Raw genomic sequence first — 24,256 nt, forward strand, 5'->3', positions numbered from 1 at the left:
TCTTTTAAATAATAATGTCGACATAATATACCGGGTGTACGCCTACACCGGGATGTCGAGGTCGTGGCCATTTCGTAAAATGATGCCAAGGATATCCGGGACAACGGTCATTAACCCCCCAAAGGCTTTTAAGAAACAAAACTGTTTAAATGAGCCGATCATATTATTCAATTAACCACCTAAGCGATGGAAGATATGATGCTCAATCAAGCGGTAAATATTATACCGTATCCCAAGCCCGTATAGGGGAAAATAAGTTAAAGTATTTACCTTTGCAAGTATATTCCTTTAATAGATTACGTCACAGGTAGCTTTTACTGGGGCTCCTATTCTGGAACGAAGGTTTTAATTAACCTATTAGAATCCTAACGAGTCTTTATATTGGCCGTAGCCTAGACCGGTTGGTTCCGAAATATAAATACGGTTTAATCGCGCGAAAAGGCGAAAACCGAGAATGGAGTGTGATTCTGACCCAACAAGTTCAGAGACTTGTTTTATATGGGTTTAAGGTTCACACTCTGGATTTTGGGGTCAAAATAATATGGTTTGACCCATATCGGCTAATTTATGAAAACTAGTTTCATAAGCCGAATCGTGCGCGCAATAGGCGCAACGGTTAACCATGAGAGTCCTACACTTATTTCCTAAGTCAATATGCCTTAAAGAGGTTGTGGTATCAGTAGGATACCTTCCGTGATGCCCGTAACGAGTTTAAGTTAATATTATGCCCCGTAGGGGTTTTTTTTCGGTCATTTTAAAGACTTTTAAAGAGCTTTTCGAGTTCTACAGAAAATCTGAGTTTCCCGAACAGTTTATAAAGTTTAAAATACTTTATTTATTATTTAAAATCAGTAGCAACTGGAATCGGGTCAAAAGACCATGTAGAACTCAAGTTTTGGCCGAAAAGGGCATATTCGGTATTTACCGAACCGTAGCCATAACCGCAGGTTATGAGCAAGGTAAAAATTATCAAAAATCTTTAAAATTCCAAAAATATTATTTTACAACAGTGGGTAAAAGTTTTGGTCACGAAATCTTGGTTTAGATAGGCGTTATGCTAATTGCGCCGTTTATTACAAAAGTTTATTTTAATTGCGCTTTTTAGCATAACTCTCATTCTAGACCTCGGATTGACGTGAAACTTTAAGGACATGCTTATAATTTAGTAAGCAAGGTTATGGTCCATTCACGCGTCCGAAATGCTCGTTTTATTTAAAAAAGGGCGTTACGGTCAACTTTTAGGCGATTAACGGAAATGCGTAAAAGACTCGGACAAATCATGGACCGGTCACGAAGGGTTAAACCATCATGTAACCTGGTCCTAAGAGAGTCCTAAGGCATATCTATACCTCACTAAAACGGGTCAGAACTGAAGTCAAAGCAAAAGTCAAACTTTTGCGACATTCGGCTTCGAACCGGGTCAATATAGCAAATGGTCGATTCAAACGAGCGCAAACAAGTTTATATACTTAATATCATGTTTTATGAGTGTCTAAACAGGTTCCGTAGCATATACATTACAGATTATGCACAATTCGCAAAAATAACTTCCTGTTGACTTTTTAAGCATTCGTTTGACTCGACATTTGAGCTAGTTAGAGTGGTGATCAGAGGGAACCTTTTTAGAGGTTTATTGCCCACATAAATACCAACTCATAACTACTTTTGATCCGTCATAAGCCTGAGCCATTACGGATTTATTTTGAAGTCAAACCGTATTTACGACGGTTTGGTTTTTAGCTATTTACTAAGTATAAATCAAACTACAAAAGATGTAAACGACTTACAGAAGCTTAGGCTTGCTTAGAGAACAAAGGAGGATGCTTGAGAGCCTTTGGAATGACCAGATGAGTGTGTTTGAGTTGTGATGAAGTTATGAACACAATGGGTCTATTTATAGTCAAAGACAAGGTCCAAGATCATCACACATCACTCTACAACTGATCATGGATGAATGGCATGTGTCCTAGAGGGTTATGGGTCGATTAGGGGGTGCCCATGACCCTGAGAAACCCATCCTTGATTGTTTTGCCGTTTAAATCAGCCAACAGTCAACTTTCTGTCGCTGGGCATCGCTTACGGACCGTATGGCTTCGGCCTTGCGGTCCGTAAGCCATAGGCGGATCATCAGCAATCATTCCCCCCCCCCTTACGGTCCGTAAGGCATGCCCTTTACGGTCCGTAAGGGGTTAAAAATAAATCTTTTTAAATCTTTTAGCAATGATTAGAAAATCTCGGTAATTAATTACCTGACCTTTCGGGTTTGAAGGGTTAACTTTGCGATATGGCCCTTGATTAATTACCGTTAAGGACCTCGCGTTATTTACCCGCATTGTTAAGCCCTCGGTTAAATTTATTGATTAACCGGAAAGCCTTAAATTTTATTATTGACGCTTTTAACCCTTCTCGTACGAATCTGATCATAACTTTCTCGTTTTAAAATGGAACTTCGCGGAATTTATACAGTATATTCTAGTGAGCGTATAATAATGTTACAAAGCCTTGGGAACGTTAAAGGGTCACTCAGAGGTATAATTAAACATGTTGGCACGGTTAACCCCTGTAGCTTGTAATCTCTCACTTTCTTCCGCGTTTCACTTCCGTACGATATTTGATTTATTCGTTTGAAGGTACAAGCATTATTTAGGGTTACTATACAGTATATTTACCCTTGATTGACATTTATAACCCTCGAATTTATATACTTTCAAGGTTTGTCAATATTAGTCCTTTATTTAATATCAATGCCACGTGTAATCAAATGACACGTGTTAACACATTATTGGACACAAAAATTCGAGGTGTTACATCCTCACCCCCTTAAAATAAATCTCGACCCGAGATTTACTCAAATAAATAAGGGTATTTTTCTTTCATTGTGGCTTCGACTTCCCACGTATATTCGGGACCTCTACGAGCATCCCATTTGACTTTTACAATTGGTACGTGCTTTCTGCGAAGCTTTTTCACCTGTCGATCTTCAATCGACAACGGTTTCTCTACGAATTTTAAGCTCTCATCTATATGCACATCTGTGTGTGGAATCACCAATGATTCATCGGCGAAACACTTCTTGAGATTGCAGATGTGGAACACATTGTGAATTCCATTGAGCTCTTCAGGCAAGTTCAACTTATAGGCGACTGATCTGACACGTTCAATGACCTCAAAAGGTCCTATGTATCTCGGACTCAGTTTGCCTTTCTTGCCGAAACGCATCACCCCCTTCCAGGGTGACACTTTGAGCAACACCTTTTCACCTACTTCGAAGTGAAAATCCTTACGCTTCGGATCAGCGTAGCTCTTCTGCCTATCGTGGGCAGCCTTGAGACTTTCCCGAATCTGGACAATCTTGTCCATTGTCTGGAAAACTATCTCCGGTCCTGATAATTGGACCTCTCCTACTTCCGCCCAACAAACAGGCGATCTACATTTCCTACCGTATAATGCCTCGAAAGGCGCAGCCTTTATGCTGGTGTGGTAGCTATTATTGTAGGAGAATTCGATTAGGGGTAGGTTCTTATCCCAGTTACCACCTAAATCGATAGCACACGCGCGTAGCATGTCCTCTAGTGTTTGAATGGTACGCTCACTCTGACCGTCCGTCTGTGGATGGTAAGCCGTACTGAAGTTCAAACGCGTGCCCAAAGATTGCTGGAAACTCTTCCAGAAATGAGACGTGTATCTAGTATCCCTGTCGGAGATAATAGACACAGGTATGCCGTGTAAGGCTACAATCTTATCAACATAAAGTTGGGCTAGCATATCGGAGCTATACGTCTCCTTGATGGGTAGAAAATGAGCTGATTTAGTCAGCCTATCGACTATAACCCATGTTGTATCGTTTCCTTTCCTGGTTTTGGGTAACTTGGTTATGAAGTCCATAGTTACGCATTCCCACTTCCACTCGGGAAGTTCAGGCTGTTGTAGCAAGCCAGACGGCTTTTGGTGCTCGGCTTTGACTTGAGCACAAGTCAAGCACTTTGCTACATGGGCGGCTACAGACTTTTTCAAGCCTATCCACCAATAGTTTGCCTTTAAGTCTTGATACATTTTGTCGGCTCCAGGATGGACCGAATATTTGGAACTATGGGCTTCCTGGAGGATAACATCCCGTAGCCCTCCATAAATCGGAACCCATATTCGTCCGTTCAGTCTAAGGATTCCATCCTTGCTAAGAGTCAACTGTTCTTCGGTTACTCCTAACTTTTCCTTAGGATAATTAGCTTCTAACACAGCCTCTCGCTGTGCAGCTAATATCCTCTCAATCAAATTGTTCTTGACTTCAATGCTCTTGGCATTGATTCGAATAGGTTTTACCCTTTCTTTCCTGCTCAAGGCATCAGCGACTACATTCGCTTTGCCGGGATGGTACCTGATCTCACAATCATAATCATTCAATGTTTCCATCCAACGGCGTTGCCTCATGTTCAACTCTTTCTGGTTGAACAGATGTTGAAGGCTTTTGTGATCAGAATAAATCACAAATTTAATACCATAGAGGTAATGCCTCCACAATTTTAGTGCAAATACAACGGCACCCAACTCCAAATCATGGGTGGTGTAATTCTTTTCGTGCACCTTTAATTGTCGTGAAGCGTAGGCAATAACCTTGCCCTTCTGCATAAGCACACACCCCATGCCTGTGTGTGATGCATCGCAGTAAACTACGAATTCTTCTGTACCCTCAGGTAAGGTCAACACATGTGCGTTGCTCAGCTTTTGCTTCAGGATTTCGAAGGATTCTTGCTGCTTTGGGCCCCAAATGAACTTTTCTTTCTTCTTGGTTAGGGAAGTCAAGGGCGCAGCAATCCTTGAAAAATTCTCAATGAATCTCCGGTAGTATCCTGCCAATCCCAGGAAACTACGGATCTCTGTGGGCGTCTTTGGCTCTTGCCAATTCATGACCGCCTCTACCTTAGCGGGATCCACTTGGATACCACGCTTGCTTACGACGTGGCCCAAAAATTGAACCTCTCGTAGCCAGAATTCGCATTTAGAGAATTTGGCGTAGAGTTTCTCACGCTGTAGCAATTCGAGAATACAACGGAGGTGTTTCTCGTGGTCAGCTTGGTTCTTTGAATATATGAGGATATCGTCGATGAAGACAATGACAAATTTGTCCAAGTACGGCTTGCAGACGCGATTCATGAGATCCATGAACGCAGCCGGTGCATTCGTGAGCCCAAAAGGCATCACTAGGAACTCATAATGACCGTAGCGAGTCCTAAATGCTGTCTTATGCACATCTTCATCTCTGACCTTTAGCTGATGATAGCCCGACCTTAAGTCGATCTTCGAGAAGTAGCTCGCTCCTTGCAGCTGATCGAACAGATCGTCGAGCCTTGGTAAAGGATATCTATTCTTGATGGTAACTTTGTTCAGCTCACGGTAATCGATGCACAACCGCATCGATCCGTCCTTTTTCTTTACAAATAGGACAGGTGCTCCCCAGGGAGACGAACTAGGTCTGATAAAACTTTTGCCAACAGTTCATCCAACTGGGTCCTTAATTCCTTCATTTCCGTCGGAGCAAGCCTGTAAGGCGCTCTAGCTATAGGAGCTGCTCCAGGTATGATATCTATTCTGAATTCCACTTGTCTATCTGGTGGTAAACCAGGTAGTTCTTCGGGGAAAACCTCGGGATATTCAGAAATAATAGGAAGATCCTCTATCTTCGGCTTGGGCTCTTCAATTATCACCTGAGCCATGTAAATGACACAGCCTCTGTTCAAACATCTAGAAGCTTTGAGCATAGATACGTCCTCGGGTAATCCATACTGCGTGTCTCCTCGAATGGTAAGCGATTCACCACTCGGAGTCTTTAGCACTATAAGCCTTTTGTTGCAAACGATTTGGGCCTGATTACGGGATAACCAGTCCATGCCTAGAACTATGTCGAAACCCGCTAGTTTGAAAGGAAGTAGAGATAGAGGAAAAGAATGGTTCTTAATGGACATTTCGCATCCCTCTAGAACAGTGGAGACGGTTTCTATCGTGCCGTCTGCTAACTCTACCTCGTATTTTACGTCTAGGGTCTTGATAGGCATATTCAATAGTTCGCAAAATTTTTGGTCTACAAAGGATTTATCAGCGCCTGAATCGAAAAGTACTCTTGCAAATATATTATTTACGAGAAAAGTACCTGTAAGTACATTGTCGTTCAGCACAGCCTCCTTTGCATCCATACGGAAGACTCTCGCATTTGTCTTCTTGTTCTCTTCTGGTTTCCTGGCATTCTTGGGACAGTTACTCTTGATATGCCCCTTTTCGTTGCAACCATAGCATGTTGCATCCTTGATTTTCTTGCAGTCCACCGTCTTATGGTCCTTGGACTTGCATAGTCCACAGGCAAAAGACTTTGGCTGGGACTGTGAATTTGACCCAAACCTACATTTTCCAGAATGGGGTTTCTGGCAGACTTTGCATTTGGGCCTTTCTCCAGCTTGCCCATCTTTCTTTGCTTCAGTTCCTCTCTTGCCTTCACCGTTTCCACGGTGTTTCTTTCCTGACCTTCGTGAGGTGTCGTCCTCACGTTTCCTCTTTTCCGCCTCCTTGCTCCTTAGCGTCCTCAGACGGACAGCATCTAAAGTGAGAGACAAGGAGAGGTCAGTTACTGACCTGAAGGTCGTCGGCCGAGAGGCCTTCACACTAGCCTTTATCGCAGGCTCTAAGCCCCCAATGAAACGGGCGATTCTCCTGGACTCTGGTGTCACAAGGTACGGGACCAGGCGAGACATCGTATTGAAGCTCGTCAAATAGGCCTGACAGTCCAGGTTTGTCATCACCAGTGACACAAAGTCAGACTCGATCTTCTCTACCTCATGCTGAGGACAGTAGTTTTCCTTAATGAGAGCAATAAGTTCCTCCCATGTCATCTTGTATAGAGCAGACTTACCGGATGCCTGTACCAACGCTCTCCACCACGCTAGGGCCTCGCCCTTAAATGATTGTGACACAAATTTCACCACATCCTTCTCCGCACACCCACTGATGTCCACAATAGTGTCCATCTCATCCAGCCAGGTGATACAATCAACAGCACCCTTTTCCCCGGTGAATTCCCGAGGCTTACAAGACACGAAGTACTTGTAGGTGCAGCCCTTGGCACCGGACGCATCAGTATATTCTCGTTCACGACGAATACTATTCTCAGCGGACGAGTGATTATCGTCATCTTTCTTGGGTTTGGAGAGTGGTTTGGATTGTGACTTTGGTTTGGAGGGTGGTTTTGATACGGTTCTGCCTTGGGACTCACTATATTGACGATCCAGAGCTGCCTGAACAGCGTTGTCAATCAGAGCCTTTAACTGTGCGCCTGTCGGATGCACTGGCGCATTGTCGTAGTCATCTTCATTTGTATGGCTATTCTCTCCATTAGGATCCGCCATTGTAACTAGAATCTATTACAGAAGATAACAAAATTTTATTCAGAAGCTTATTATAGAATTGTCTTTTATGACAATTCGTTAACCATGGTAAAAGAGACCATATCTGGTTAACTTATTACTCACTTAATCTTAGGATTTGAATATATCCTATTTTAGCTATAACAATAACATCGGCGGCGTAAAGCCTAATCACGAGGATGTTTTATAATATTAGCTGAGATTTCAGAGAATCAAAGGCATAGAGGTTTGAACCGTAGTTATTTTACCCCTTTCTGACAGGGAGTCATAGACCACCACTGTCTTTTGTCGTTATAAGACAATTATTATGGCCCATAGGCATTACATCACTAATGGTTGTTTTAATATGGTTGGCCCGTAGGCACTACATCTCTAATGGATGTTTTAATAAGGTTGGCCCGTAGGCACTACATCACAAATGGATGTCTTAATAAGGTTGGCCCGTAGGTACTACATCACTAATGGATGTCTTAATAAGGTTGGCCCGTAGGCACTACATCACTAATGGATGTTTTAATAATTTGATCACCTTTATTGGTGGCTTTAACCCATGATTTATAATCATTTAGTTGGGTCTTTGAAATCCTCTAAAGGATCATTGCATAAGAATGACTTGTGTGATTTTAACGAATCACATCTGCCATGATCGTCAACATGCTTGCAGAGGTTAACAGGAAATCTGAATCTTTTAATTCGGTCTTACCATCTTGGCCGGATCTTAAAAGACACCAGGCTAGGTTTCACTCGTAAGATTCTTTATTTAGGCAGATCAATTTAAAAGGAATGGTTTTGATTTATTTCATACATATTAAAACAAAACTCATAACATATATTCCATAATCTCAAATACAATCACATATTGCCCTAAACGGGTCTTTTAAATAGTACATACCTCCATAGAGGTTTTAAAATGAGTGACAAGTCCACGCAGGGACTAATATAAGATAGGTGTCCATGCAAGGACTAAAAGATAAGTCCACGTAGGGACTGAAATACGATAAGTGTCCACGCAGGGACTTATTTCAAAGTAGAAATTACATTAGTACAACTATTAAGGGCTAGTGGTCACGTTTCTTCTTTTTGCCCTTTAGTAGGTTCGCCAAGCCTTTGAGAAATCCTCGGTGGCTCTTTTTCTCTTCCTCGAACTCTCTCTCCACACGATCTAGTCGTTGGAGTATCTCTTCCTGTTCAGGAGGAGAGAAACGTGGTTGCGGCGCTTGTTGCGGAACTGGAGGTCTGGGAGGTATTGGATACCCATGAGCTGAGTAGTCCGGTGCTCCCATGTTCCCATGAGCTCCGTCAGAATAGCGTGCATTATATCTAGCCGACACCACATATGGGTCGTGCTCGTAATTGTAGTTGTAGTTGTAATGTGCTTGTGACGGTTCGAACGGGTTGTAAGCCGTTGGACCCGTGTAAGCAGGTATGGGTTGGTCATACCCAAATGGTGGCGAATTTGGTGCAGCTGGTGCGGAGTTCGCCTCCTGTATAGGACTTGAAGGTCCTTCTTCTTGTAGTGGCGGATAGTGGCTACTACTAGAGTGTCGAGGGGTGCTAAAGTGGATACCCCCTCCTCCTCGTGTGGACATACGAGCATTTGTCCTCCGACGCCTTGGCGGATCAGGCATTACTGGTTGCGCCGGTGGCGGAGGTGGTGGCGTAACTGCCACGAAGCGTGAATCCTCAGAGGGATCCTGTGGATGTCGCGGTTGTTGTGATGTCTGCTGAGGTGGTGTGTAGTACCACTCATGTCGGTCGAACAACGCTTGGAAACTATCTGGTCCCTGATAGGGTGTGCCATGGAAGGATGACCCATCAGAGACTTCTATTGGATGCGTGGGCGTACCACGAGCAGGTTCTGTCGGATCAGTATCTTCGTCCATATGATCCTCGGAGAAGTGATCTTGTGGCCCTAGTGGAACAAAACCCGAAGGTTCCTGGATGTAGTCAGCTGGATTAAACTGACCTATGAAGTATGGAGTAGGGTCGTCATCGGTGCGATACCGAACGTTGTAGTGGTATGAAGGAAGGTCGTGGGTTGTTGGGATCATTCTCTGAATTTGGCCCGAATGAGTGCCGGTACGATGGCGTCGAGCTGTGCGAGGTGGAATGCCTCGCAGGTTCGTAAAGGTCTCTTCGCCTCTGTGGTTCTTCACTCCTTGTAGTCGAAGGAGCTCGCGTACCAGAAGGTCCGGCTTCGTGATCGTGATGAGTAACGATCTCTCCTCTACCTCTTCTTCCCCTTCCTCTTCCTCGGAATATCACTGGCGGCATGTTTCCTGCTTTATAAAACTTTAAATACCAATAATAAAAGAAAAAGACAAAACTGGGATAACAAATTCAAATTTGTCCTAAGTTCTTGTCTAGACTCAAGTATGTGCAATTGTGTCACTGAGATTAAACACGTTAGGATAGTGTTTAATTCACTCAGTGTTGGCTCTGATACCAACCTGTCACACCCCGATTTCCACGTGTATCACCGGTGGGCCCGGTGGGGGATTACCGTGACGTAGTTGGCAATAATATAGTCAAACCACACAATTATATGAATGCACAGCGGAAGCAAAAAGATAAATATAATTCAACCTTTTGAATGTAATATCAAGTGTATTACAGAAGTCGAATGTATCCACAGCGGATCAAAATAACGATAAAATATTGTTCATTCAGATACCGCATCGAGTTTGCGAGACTATTCGTGATGCTTAGGAAGCTATTACCAGCCAATTTCGTATAGTACCTGCACTTAATCTTTTGGGAAAAGATACGTCAGTTTACACTGGTAAATACATTCAACTGACACATTTGAAAATGTTTATTTAAAATTGATTTGAATGCACGAGGCACAAACTCTTTTATAACTTGGGAAAATTATTAAAATCTTGTGAACGTATTACATGTCCTTTTATGCGTTCAGTAGCCCGGATCCTGTCCGGGTTAAAGATTAATAGACACACCACATTGCGTAAAACCGTAGTATAAAAACCAACGGCTACGTCTTTTAAATAATAATGTCGACATAATATACCGGGTGTACGCCTACACCGGGATGTCGAGGTCGTGGCCATTTCGTAAAATGATGCCAAGGATATCCGGGACAACGGTCATTAACCCCCCAAAGGCTTTTAAGAAACAAAACTGTTTAAATGAGACGATCATATTATTCAATTAACCACCTAAGCGATGGAAGATATGATGCTCAATCAAGCGGTAAATATTATACCGTATCCCAAGCCCGTATAGGGGAAAATAAGTTAAAGTATTTACCTTTGCAAGTATATTCCTTTAATAGATTACGTCACAGGTAGCTTTTACTGGGGCTCCTATTCTGGAACGAAGGTTTTAATTAACCTATTAGAATCCTAACGAGTCTTTATATTGGCCGTAGCCTAGACCGGTTGGTTCCGAAATATAAATACGGTTTAATCGCGCGAAAAGGCGAAAACCGAGAATGGAGTGTGATTCTGACCCAACAAGTTCAGAGACTTGTTTTATATGGGTTTAAGGTTCACACTCTGGATTTTGGGGTCAAAATAATATGGTTTGACCTATATCGGCTAATTTATGAAAACTAGTTTCATAAGCCGAATCATGCGCGCAATAGGCGCAACGGTTAACCATGAGAGTCCTACGCTTATTTCCTAAGTCAATATGCCTTAAAGAGGTTGTGGTATCAGTAGGATACCTTCCGTGATGCCCGTAACGAGTTTAAGTTAATATTATGCCCCGTAGGGGTTTTTTCGGTCATTTTAAAGACTTTTAAAGAGCTTTTCGAGTTCTACAGGAAATCTGAGTTTCCCGAACAGTTTATAAAGTTTAAAATACTTTATTTATTATTTAAAATCAGTAGCAACTGGAATCGAGTCAAAAGACCATGTAGAACTCAAGTTTTGGCCGAAAAGGGCATATTCGGTATTTACCGAACCGTAGCCATAACCGCAGGTTATGAGCAAGGTAAAAATTATCAAAAATCTTTAAAATTCCAAAAATATTATTTTACAACAGTGGGTAAAAGTTTTGGTGACGAAATCTTGGTTTAGATAGGCGTTATGCTAATTGCGCCGTTTATTACAAAAGTTTATTTTAATTGCGCTTTTTAGCATAACTCTCATTCTAGACCTCGGATTGACGTGAAACTTTAAGGACATGCTTATAATTTAGTAAGCAAGGTTATGGTCCATTCACGCGTCCGAAATGCTCGTTTTATTTAAAAAAGGGCGTTACGGTCAACTTTTAGGCGATTAACGGAAACGCGTAAAAGACTCGGACAAATCATGAACCGGTCACGAAGGGTTAAACCATCATGTAACCTGGTCCTAAGAGAGTCCTAAGGCATATCTATACCTCACTAAAACGGGTCAGAACTGAAGTCAAAGCAAAAGTCAAACTTTTGCGACATTCGGCTTCGAACCGGGTCAATATAGCAAATGGTCGATTCAAACGAGCGCAAACAAGTTTATATACTTAATATCATGTTTTATGAGTGTCTAAACAGGTTCCGTAGCATATACATTACAGATTATGCACAATTCGCAAAAATAACTTCCTGTTGACTTTTTAAGCATTCGTTTGACTCGACATTTGAGCTAGTTAGAGTGGTGATCAGAGGGAACCTTTTTAGAGGTTTATTGCCCACATAAATACCAACTCATAACTACTTTTGATCCGTCATAAGCCTGAGCCATTACGGATTTATTTTGAAGTCAAACCGTATTTACGACGGTTTGGTTTTTAGCTATTTACTAAGTATAAATCAAACTACAAAAGATGTAAACGACTTACAGAAGCTTAGGCTTGCTTAGAGAACAAAGGAGGATGGTTGAGAGCCTTTGGAATGACCAGATGAGTGTGTTTGAGTTGTGATGAAGTTATGAACACAATGGGTCTATTTATAGTCAAAGACAAGGTCCAAGATCATCACACATCACTCTACAACTGATCATGGATGAATGGCATGTGTCCTAGAGGGTTATGGGTCGAGTAGGGGGCGCCCATGACCCTGAGAAACCCATCCTTGATTGTTTTGCCGTTTAAATCAGCCAACAGCCAACTTTCTGTCGCTGGGCATCGCTTACGGACCGTATGGCTTCGGCCTTGCGGTCCGTAAGCCATAGGCGGATCATCAGCAATCATTCCCCCCCCCCCTTACGGTCCGTAAGGCATACCCTTTACGGTCCGAAAGGGGTTAAAAATAAATCTTTTTAAATCTTTTAGCAATGATTAGAAAATCTCGGTAATTAATTACCTGACCTTTCGGGTTTGAAGGGGTAACTTTGCGATATGGCCCTTGATTAATTACAGTTAAGGACCTCACGTTATTTACCCGCATTGTTAAGCCCTCGGTTAAATTTATTGATTAACCGGAAAGCCTTAAATTTTATTATTGACGCTTTTAACCCTTCTCGTACGAATCTGATCATAACTTTCTCGTTTTAAAATGGAACTTCGCGGAATTTATACAGTATATTCTAGTGAGCGTATAATAATGTTACAAAGCCTTGGGAACGTTAAAGGGTCACTCAGAGGTATAATTAAACATGTTGGCACGGTTAACCCCTGTAGCTTGTAATCTCTCACTTTCTTCCGCGTTTCACTTCCGTACGATCTATGATTTATTCGTTTGAAGGTACAAGCATTATTTAGGGTTACTATACAGTATATTTACCCTTGATTGACATTTATAACCCTCGAATTTATATACTTTCAAGGTTTGTCAATATTAGTCCTTTATTTAATATCAATGCCACGTGTAATCAAATGACACGTGTTAACACATTATTGGACACAAAAGTTCGAGGTGTTACACCTCATTACCTTTTCTGGTTCTGGGTAACTTAGTAACAAAATCCATTGTTATGAGTTCCCATTTCCATACAGGCATTTCTAGCTGTTGTAGTAATCCTGAAGGTTTCTGATGTTCTGCTTTTACTTGTGAACAAGTAAGACATTTAGATACATAACTGGCTATATCCTTTTTTCATACCTATCCACCAGAAATTATTTCTTAAATCTTGGTACATCTTATTGTTACCTGGATGCATGGTATACCTAGATTTATGAGCTTCTTCTAAAATTTTACTTCTTAATTCTCCTTTCCTAGGTACCCAAATTCTTTTCTTGTGGAATTCTCCAAATTCCATCACTTCCTTGTTCCAGTTCCTTTATATATCCTTTCATTTCTTCAGCATCGTCCTTGATTGTTGTTTCTTGAACTTTCTTCAATTGTTCCATTAAATCATTTTTGCAGATTTAATCTAAGCATACGAACTCGTCGTTGCTTCTCATGATACTTCCGACTTAAGGCATCTACAACTACGTTTGCCTTTCCCTCGTGATATTGTATATCACAGTCGTAATCACTTAGAATTTCCATCCATCTTCTTTGCCTCATGTTCAATTCTTTTTGCCCAAATATGTACCTTAAGCTTTTGTGATCTGTATAAACAGTAAACTTACTTCCGTACAGATAGTGTCTCCAAATCTTAAGGGCAAAAACTATAGCTCCTAATTCTAAATCATTAGTCGTATAGTTTTCCTCGTGCTTCTTCAATTGTCTGGAAGCATACGCAATTACCTTTTTGCGTTGCATTAATACACATCCGAATCCTAATTTTGAAGCATCACAATATATTTCAAAACCTTCTGTTCCTTCGGGTAAGGCTAAAATTGGAGCATTCGTCAATCGGTGCTTTAAAATTTTAAAAGCTTCTTCTTGTCTAGGTCCCCATCCGAACTTAACAGCCTTACAGGTCAGCTTAGTCAAAGGTACAGCTATCTTAGAGAAATCCTTAATAAATCGCCTGTAGTATCCAGCTAATCCTAGAAAACTTCTAATTTCCATAGCTGTTTGCGGGACCTTCCATTTGGTGATTGCTTCTATTTTAGAAGGATCTACGTGAATTCCTTCGTGATTCACCATGTGACCTAAAAATTGTACTTCTTGCAACCAGAATTCACACTTCGAGAATTTGGCATAAAGCTTTTCCTTTCTTAACAGAGTTAAGAGTGCATGTAGGTGCTCACAATGTTCCTCCTGACTTTTGGAATAAATAAGTATATCGTCAATGAAAACGATTATGAATTTATCCAAGTATGGTTTACAGATCCGATTCATCATGTCCATAAATGCTGTTGGGGCATTTGTTAGTCCAAAGGGCATGACTGTAAACTCATAATGGCCATACCTAGTTCTGAAAGCAGTTTTAGGTATGTCTTCTTCTTGTACTTTCAGCTGGTGATATCCAGATCTTAAGTCTATCTTAGAAAAATACCTAGCACCTTGAAGTTGATCAAAAAGATCATCAATTCTAGGTAATGGGTATCGATTCTTAATTGTAATTTTATTTAGTTCCCTATAATCGATACACATCCTCATTGATCCATCTTTCTTTTTCACAAACAACACTGGTGCTCCCCATGGGGATGAACTAGGTTGTATAAATCCCTTGCTTAATAATTCATCTAACTGCTTTTTCAATTCTAGCATTTCGGTGGGTGCTAATTGATAAGGTGCCTTGGATATTGGTGTAGTACCCGGGATTAGATGAATTCTAAACTCTACTTCTCTATCGGGTGGTAACCCAGGTAATTCTTCTGGAAAGACATCTGGGTATTATGAGACTATAGGGATATCCTGGAGTTCCTTACTTTTAGTGTTAATGATTACAGAAATCATATACACCATTTCTTGTTTTCTTGAATAACTAGCCAACTTCATTACTTAAATGAATTTCAGTGGCTTTCGCGGTTTATTTCCTGTAATTAAAATTACCTCTCCTGTGGGAGCACGGATTTCTACGGAATTCTTATCACAAAGGATTCGAGCATGGTTGGCTATTAACCAATCCATTCCTAATACCACATCGAATCCGGCTAATTTTATAGGTAACAGGTTTGCAGAAAACTTATGGCCTAAAAGTTCTATCTTTCCTTCTTGCAACACCTTATTTATGTTAACAGAACTCCCATCTGCCGTTTCAACTGTAAAAATCTGCCTAAGGGTGGTTAAGGGTAAATTAAGAGCTTGGCAGAATGAAGTATTGATAAAACTTTGGTTTGCACCAGAGTCAAATAATACTTTTGCATAAACGTCATGAACTAAGAATGTACCGGCTATCACATCTGGAATGAGTTCCGCTTCCTGAGTAGTCAACTGCAATGCTCGTGCATTCTTCTTGGTAGCTCCGTCGGCCGTCTTAGTTTTATTATCTGCTGGTTTTGCTAGCTTAGGGCATTTTGTTTGAAAATGTCCAGGTTCTCCACAGTTGTAACAAATTATTGTTTTCCTTCTACATTCTACTTCCCGGTGTCCTATAGCTTTGCAAAAGTTACAGGTCACATTACATCTTCCAAAGTGATTCTTCTTGCAATTTCTGCAAAAAGGCGGATTTGCAGCTTGCCTCGTTCCTCTCTTCTTAAGTTTATTGCTATTATTACCCATACGAAATCCTTGGGTAATCTTTTGGGCCAATTCCTTCTTTCGCTCTTCATCTCTTGCACGCACCAGCTCATCAGTTAGGGTATTAGCTAATTCCACAGCATCGTCAATAGTGCGAGGTCTCCCAGCTTTAACGATGTTACGGATTTCACTAATTAATCCCCAAACGTAACGGGAAATGAGTACCGGTTCTGGCGAAGCCAGTGTTGGTACCACTTTAGCATATTCAAAGAATGTCGAAGTATAACCGCGACACTCTACGCCTACCATACGATGGCTTAGGAACTTATTCGTCATTTGTTCCTTTTCATATTCAGGACAATACTTTCTTTCTACAAGATTCTTAAAGTCTTCCCATTTCATAGCATAGGCCATCCCTCTTCCTTTTACTTGTAATACTGTGTTCCACCACTCTAGCGCCCCTTCTTTGAACAAGTTTGACGCATACATAACCTGATCTTCTTCAGCACACTTACTTATTGCAATTACTGCTTCGGTTTTCTCTAACCAACGCAGTACTGCAGTTGCTCCTTCGTTGCCTGCAAATTCAGCAGGTTTGCAAGCAAGGAATTCTTTGTAAGTGCAACCAGGCGTTGCAGCTTTCATTTTCTTAGGAAGTGGAGCCTGTCGTGGATTATTATCGTCATGATTGCCACCTCCATTTACACTATGACTAAAATTGTCTTCCTGAGTACGTTTACTAGGAATGATTTGTTGTGGTTCAACAGGTTTCTGAGCAGCAGCCATGATTGCAGGAATAGCATTAGCTATCCCTTGAGTGATGATATTTTCAATATCTTGTCTAGTCATATATTGGTTTTTCTGATTTTGCTCAGATTGATTCCCTTCATTAACTGGTTCATTACTAGCGTTTTCCATCTGATAATTATTATAGATATAACTATTAGTATCAAATGATTGTAAATAAAACAATGGCAAGTAATCACAAAATTTTTTCACAACACACATATATATAGCCAAATTGTCAATGTTTCGACTTCTATTTTTTTATAGATTATATAGGCATCCATACACACTGTTTATCTTACAAGGTCTTATTTCCCATTTTACAGAGTTATATTTTTCTACTACTGTTATTATACAGACATTCTTCCCAATCCCACTATTCTTTGGTCAACTGGCAGTTTAGTAGTGACGCTCCCTTTCGTCGTATTTCCAGGAGATTTGTTCCCCCATTTCCCGGATCCTATTCCCTGTACCTATCAGCTCTTCACCGAACTGACGAGGTTCGGCTAAGTTTTCGTTGCTCATTGGAGGATTGGGGATAGGTTCTGAATCAAACTGTGGGAGGAAGGAATAAGGACTATTGATCATATTTTGGAATTGCCAGTCATTCGTCCACCATTCTTCCATTTGGCCTAAAGGTCGAGTCCACATTAGTGGGTCTGGAATAGCTGGTTCCAGATTTACGGGAAGTTGGTTTTCGGCCGGGTAAGGATATAGATTATTATGGATAGGGCTAATGACATCACAATTTTTCAGTAGACGGTCTATTTCGTCTTGAAATGTGATTTCTTCAGGTTGTCTAGAGCTCTCTCCAATTTCTATTCCTTTTTGTTTAGAATCTTTCCTGATTTCTATCTCTGCTGGTTTAGAACTCTCTCCGGTTTCGATTCCTTTTCCTTTCTCTATAGGGTTTTCTATTTTGGGGAGTTTCCTAGTGGCTGGCTTTCTCCTGCGCACTTTCCTCCATCCTACATATCTTCTTTTCTTTTTAGGTTTTGCTTTTTCCAGCGGTGGAGCTTGGAATTCCAGAGGTTCCTCTATGTCAGCAATATAACCAGTAAAGTCGTCGGAGACTTCAATTGGTACTGGGTAGAGGTTGAGATTCTGAAATGCTTCCGATATCTCATTCATGCTGTATAGCATATATGCAAAATGCACAAAAATGCTAAGTTAAAACTTTGGAACAAAGTTTAACAAATAAACATTGCAGTTTTATTGCATACTTATTTGTACAAAAGATAACAGGAAAGAGAACATACTAGGATTTATTTATTTATTTACTGGGTAGTAATTTTCTACTAGACCAGACTTATTGATAGTTTAGAGGTTTGCATTCTCTGCTACGGTAGCTAGCATATAAAGATTTGCCCATTTTTCATCTAATTTGTCTTCCCAAGGTGGACTATAGCCTAATTTCTGGATTTCTGGATTAAACCTCACTTTCTTGACTTGGGGTTTCTTTATTTTCTCCTGTCCCTTCTTAAGAATCGAATTTCTTTTATCTGGGGTGAGAGGATTTTCATAATTTGCCTTACGGACAAAAAAATCCCTTCTTCCAGATCTGCTGGGTATTTGGAGGAGGTTCCTTTTTTTGTGGGTGCAGTATCTAATTTGTGGTAGATAGCAGAAAGCTTTTGTATACCCATACTGTAACTTAACAATTAATCAGTTAATAAAACATATTTTCACAGAATGGCAGTTAGATTTCCTAAGTATTTTTCAATTACTTTAATAAGCTAAAATCAATAGCAAGCTTAAATCAGTGGCTCTGATACCACCTTTTCCTGTCACGGCCCTTGGCCCCGGTTTGACCCGGTCCAGAGCCGTGAGGTAGGAAATCCCGTGGTATTTAATTTAGGCGACAGCGGAAGTCTTTTAACACAGGATATTTTAATACTCAAATGCCATTTTAGTTATTACATAAAGTTTAGGGGTAAAACCCTGTAAGTTACAATAAGGTGATTTCCCGGGGAAATCTTTATTTCTCAAAACATGTTTCTTTATTTATTTACACTGAGCCACTTTTCTAAGCTTGTAGTGCTCCACGGCACTTTTCTTGGATCACAACAGATCACCTGAAACATGTTTGAAAAAGGTTTTGTCAGCGGGGAAATACTGAGTGAATCATTCATTTTAATTAAAATGACACGTTGTTATAATTTACAGTATTAAGAGCGATTACAGTGTTTCCATATCAACCAACTACCCACAGTATTTGTCACTCGACCGGATCTGTGACTGTGGTCATATCACTGTTGGGTCCGTTCACCCACAAGTGACGTTAATCACTATTAGGTCCGACTACCTAATAGTGTATATCATGATTTAGGCTCGCTCACCTAAAATGATACAAATAAAAGTAATGTGCACATACCCCACATACTGGCTGTAAACTTGGCGATTACAAAGACTTAATCCCTGTAATTATAACTTTGGAAAATAATTTGGAGTATTGTAAAGCAGTTGATAAAAAGAGAATGACTCACACTGCAGACTTAACGAGCAGAGTATAAGCCTACTGATTAGCCTTGATTAACCTAATTTAAATAATAATGCACACACAAACGGGTTAGTAACTAATACAGCAGTTACGACAATTCACGAGATTAAACACTCACAGCGAATAATAAGGTGCAATACTTAACAATTCAACGGATTCACAATGAATGACAGAGTATAGTCCAAGTTCGAACAGCACTCAAACATTCAAGTCGAAATCACGATGAATAACAAAGTATAAACTCAATTTGAGCAGCACTCAAACAATCGTTGGATAGTTACAATCGATCGGACGTTGCATCGTAATAGCGATCGAGTTATTACCCTGATTGCGGCAGCGTTTCGAGATTAGTGTGTGTTGAATATTAATCGAACTATAACTCAGTGGATATTGTGAATTTGTATGCCGAACGAACAACAAACTGCAAGTGCCAGGCCCCCCTATATATACTGAATTTTTGTTCCCCCCACGTGTCGCGACAGAGGACATAAGTCCTGTCGCGTGTCGCGACGGATGACAATCTACCCTAGGGTAGCCCTTTCACCTGCATAGCCTTGCTGAGTTGCTGAATTCGTGAAATTCTATTTCGACAACGTTTTATTTAGATAATCGTAACTTAGGGTTTATCCCCCCTGAGTTTTAGGGGCCCTGATCCTGATTCTGATTGTTCTGAAACTTTCAGGGTTTATGCAGAATTACTTGGGTGTCTTAATTAGGGTTTCCTTATTGGATAATTAACCTACTAAGTATTAATTTTAGCGAGAGTTGTTACATTTACGCGGAATCCAACACGAGTGGTCAAGCTGTACCAGTTATACGAATCTGCAAACAAGAATTAATGCAAAACAATGTAAAAGTTCATCCGAGTAGAAGTTATAAGAAATTTAGCCACGCATTGTATTCATCACTGCTTCAAGGTTTGTTAGAAATTGATCGAGCATGGAAGACTTGCTTGGAAGATGAAAGATGGTGAGAAAAATCGCCCAATGGTGCTCCCGATCGTTCCCTGGCGGCTGCGGAATGAATGATGATTCTTTTTTTCTCTCAAAATAGGTTAAAACCAAATTTCTACGCTTTAAACCGTTCGCGCCACGGGACAGTACATACTCTCTTCCTCGCGTGGCGCGAAACACCATGTTTGACCGTTTTGCTGACTTGTTCCTTTCACGCCACGCGACACCTTACACAACCTCCCTCGCGCCACGCGAGGGAGCATGATTTCCAGCATAACTGTTTTCTTGCTCCGTATTGCATCGTAACACCCGTTTTCCAGCTTGTATGATCATTATATTGCATTTGAGCACCGTTAAGCCTGAAAAACCCGACAACCAATAAGTACTAATATCAATATGAATAAAAACACTCGAACACTTAAAACCGACACAAAACTATACATAATATGATGCGTTTGCACCCACACATCAACGTCACTAAATATGTTTCTGTTGAGAGACACAAGGATGTTGTTGTTGACGCATCTTCAATGATGTCGGCGCTGGAATTTCGCTGGAGTAAATCTGTTGATGTTGAGAGACGCAAGATTAGGGCTTGTAATATTCTAATCATCAATCCTCTTCACCTGACACAACCCCGAAACAACTGTTAAAACTCATAAAATAGAACCAATTTTTATAAATATTTGTTCAAATTGTTTGCAGCTTTTGTTAAATTGGGTGAAATATTTGTAGGTTTGTTTGAATTGAGTGAAATGTTTGTGGGTTTTGCTGAATACTCATAAAAAAGATCCAATTTTTGCAAACTATTGTTGAAACTTTTGTGGGTATTGTTGAATTGGAGGAAATAAGCATGTTAATGGTCAAATTGTGGAAAACTCAACTGCGGAATCGCTTACGTTTGGAGGATCAGATGAATAAGCATAAACAGAGGTGAGGGTTTATTGTGTTTGTATGAGGTGATGATGATGTTGTACGAGATGACATTGTGAAGTGACGCAGTTTGTGGTGGATTAGATGTGAACGAAGCTTCTTCATTGGTAGACGATGGTGAGTATTTGGCAATGTGAATTGGAGACAGTTCCACCATTGTTGTCTCATTAGGGTTTCAGATGAGATGATCTGGAGAAGATGATGTTTCTCGGAGAATATATGCAAGTTAGGGTTTTTAGATGTAACAAGTAAAATTATTAAAATACCCTCACGTGGAGGCAGATGCCATACTTAACTGAATTTTAACAAGGTTAAGGCCATAGGACATAGGGTGTAATGAGTATTAAAAATAAAGGATTGTGGCTATAATTTTTGAAGTTAAAGGGCATCCATTGCTATATGATACCAATATAAATTCGAGAAGTGTAATTTACCCTTATTAGTATTTATATTTGTATTGTATTTTGTTAATGTTGTAACTTCACATCAAAAATTAAAGTGTGAATGTGTGTGAAAATGAAATGCAAAACTCGTGTCTGTTTAGTTATTCAGGCACAATTTGTTAACTTTAGTCGGTGTAAGCGTTTACATTAATAGACCATGCCTCGTTTACTACTCAGTAATCATGTTTAAAAATTTAGGGACCATGCAATATTGCAAGGTCGACCATTTGTCTTTGAAGATCATTTTTAAAAATTTAGGAACCATGCAATATTGCAAGGTCGACCATTTGTCTTTGAAGAGCTTCAATTAATGGTTCTAATCAAAACGGGAAAAAGTTATATGTCGATACGAACTTCAGTAATGGTTAATGTCTCTTAAGGGGCATTTCTGTTACATCAACATCATAACGCCCCGTTAAAAGTGTGTAATGGTTAACGTTCTTATTGCACTTTCAATCATTACTTTCCATTTTGTTTTCTCTCCATTGGTCATTATACTAGAAACGCCTCCTCCTATTCATGCCCCTATAACGCCCAAGGGAGTGATGTTAGAGGCGTTATCAAACTTATTCACGCCCCTGTAATACCCCATTAGGCATGGCCTAAACAGAGTCAAATCATGTTTCCTTTTTTCATTGGAGTATAACTTACACACTGTTTCTTATTCTACTACCTAGTATAAAGGAAGACTTGAACCTTCGACCTCTAAGAGAGGAGGCACCATTTACACACCAAAATACCAATGGGTTAAATGCCCTTTGGTTTTAGGATGTTAACTAATATTGTTAAAATGACATGGTATGAGCTATGAATGCATAATTTACGTCTTTCTAAATTGTGCAGCCGAACAAGTATCACATATTTTTCTATACCAAAGGGCTTTTCACCTAGTAGTACCAATGTGTTGGATAAAACTTTGTCTTTCTATATGTTGAGGTTACAATTGCTATTGCGGACAAAAATGTGTAGTTTAGTAGTATATCAGAGAAAGATTGTTTGAGTTTGTAAGTTTAACAAAAGGGTGTGCCTATTCGCACACCAATGTGCCTATATGCACACCAAACCCTAGTTGAATCAGGGTTTACCTACGCTGCGTATAGAGCTATATGCAGCGTAGGTAAAGTGTGGATCTCAAAGCCTGATCAACAATCATTGCACAGAAAACAAGGGTTTATATACGCTGCGTATAGCTCTATACGCTGCATATAGCTCTATACGCAACATATATAAACCATCATTCTTTTTGGGGTCATTTTGGTGGGTTTGAAGCATCAGATTTTCACAAAGTTTATATACTCTGCGTATAGAGTTATACGCAGCGTATATAACCTTTTAGAATTTTGTTTGGTCATTCGGCATATTTATGGTATAAATTCTCACTCGGTTACAATGTTAACTCGCTTAAAATATATAACGAGTTAAAAATATATAATGTTTTTTATTATTTAGTCGATGTCATCATTAATTTATTTAGTCGATGTCGTCGAAAAGCGTATAACGTTAAAATTTTGAAAAGCGTATATACGGTTCAAATATATAATATGGTTATCGAGGTTTTGAAATAAATTATTATACCAAGTCAAGTGCCGTTCGAATACTATAAACGTTTAAATATTATACCGTTAATTATTTTTAAGTGTGCGGTTCGAATACTATAACGTTAAAATATTATAGCGTTAAATAATTTGAAATACCCGGGTACTGTTCAAATATGTTACACTGTTTACAGCAAAAGTTTTATATATACAGCAAAAATTTGATATATACAGCAAAAGTTTGTACCAACATAACAAAATGATAAAATACTATGGCAGTGGATCATGCTGCTCTTGCTGCTCCTCCTGCTCATGCTGTTGATGCCATTCCGCCTACTGTCGTGGAGGTAACCCCTCAAGCTGTGAAAGCCTTTGCAGCTCTACAGTCATCCACTCCACCACATACGCCAGCCTGTCAACGTCGCGACGTAGCCGCTGATATGATGGGGCAGGACCGGGCCCAACATGTCGTGGGAACGGAGGCGCCCCGGGTGGTCCATATAATAACCCTCCTAAAACCCTTAAACGTAACCCTAAATGTCCTAAAATATACCCCGTATGCGAGAAACGAGCACAGAATACCTTTATATATATAAAATACAAGAAAAACAAAGTTTAGGAGTCGCTCGCGGGGCGCGACTCCCTTAGCCAAGTGTGTCGCGAGGCGCGAGGCCTAGTAACTTGCCAGGCAAACAAAAGCGCCACGTGTTGACACGTGGCAAGGCTATACTCGATAACCCATCAACCCTAAACCCTAGTCTACTCTCTCGCGGGCAACGAGAGAGTTAGCTGATGTCTTCGCGGGCTGCAATCCGCCTTCGATCAGGCCTAGAAATAGAAGTTTACGGCTCATTTGGAAATCATTTAAAATTTCTGAATTCTCTCAACTTTCTGTTAGTAGAAATTATACCAGGGCATAATACCCCTATAAAGCGAAGTTCTGCCTCATTGTAAGTGTTATAACCCTGTTGTTACCCTACACGATCGATCTAGGGCTCCGTAACGCATGTCAAGGCTCTGCCTGACTCAGTCGTTGGAGTTCTGTCTCTTGTTACACTCGATTGATCTAGGATTCCGTAATGCATGTCAAGGCTCTGCCTGACTCAGTCATTGGAATTCTATCTCGAGTTATACGGTTAATGTGATTTGGGTTATTTTACTAACACGTGTGCATTGTTTAATTTTAATAGATAATAACCAGGAGAATCACCAGGAAGCTATAGTAGTATCACCTAAGTCAACAATGTGAGTACATTCACTTTTTCTCACTATTGGTGAATACATTCTTTTTTTGTCACC

Source organism: Helianthus annuus, chromosome 8 (genome assembly GCF_002127325.2).
Source record: "Helianthus annuus cultivar XRQ/B chromosome 8, HanXRQr2.0-SUNRISE, whole genome shotgun sequence".
Classification (NCBI taxonomy): Eukaryota; Viridiplantae; Streptophyta; class Magnoliopsida; order Asterales; family Asteraceae; genus Helianthus; species Helianthus annuus.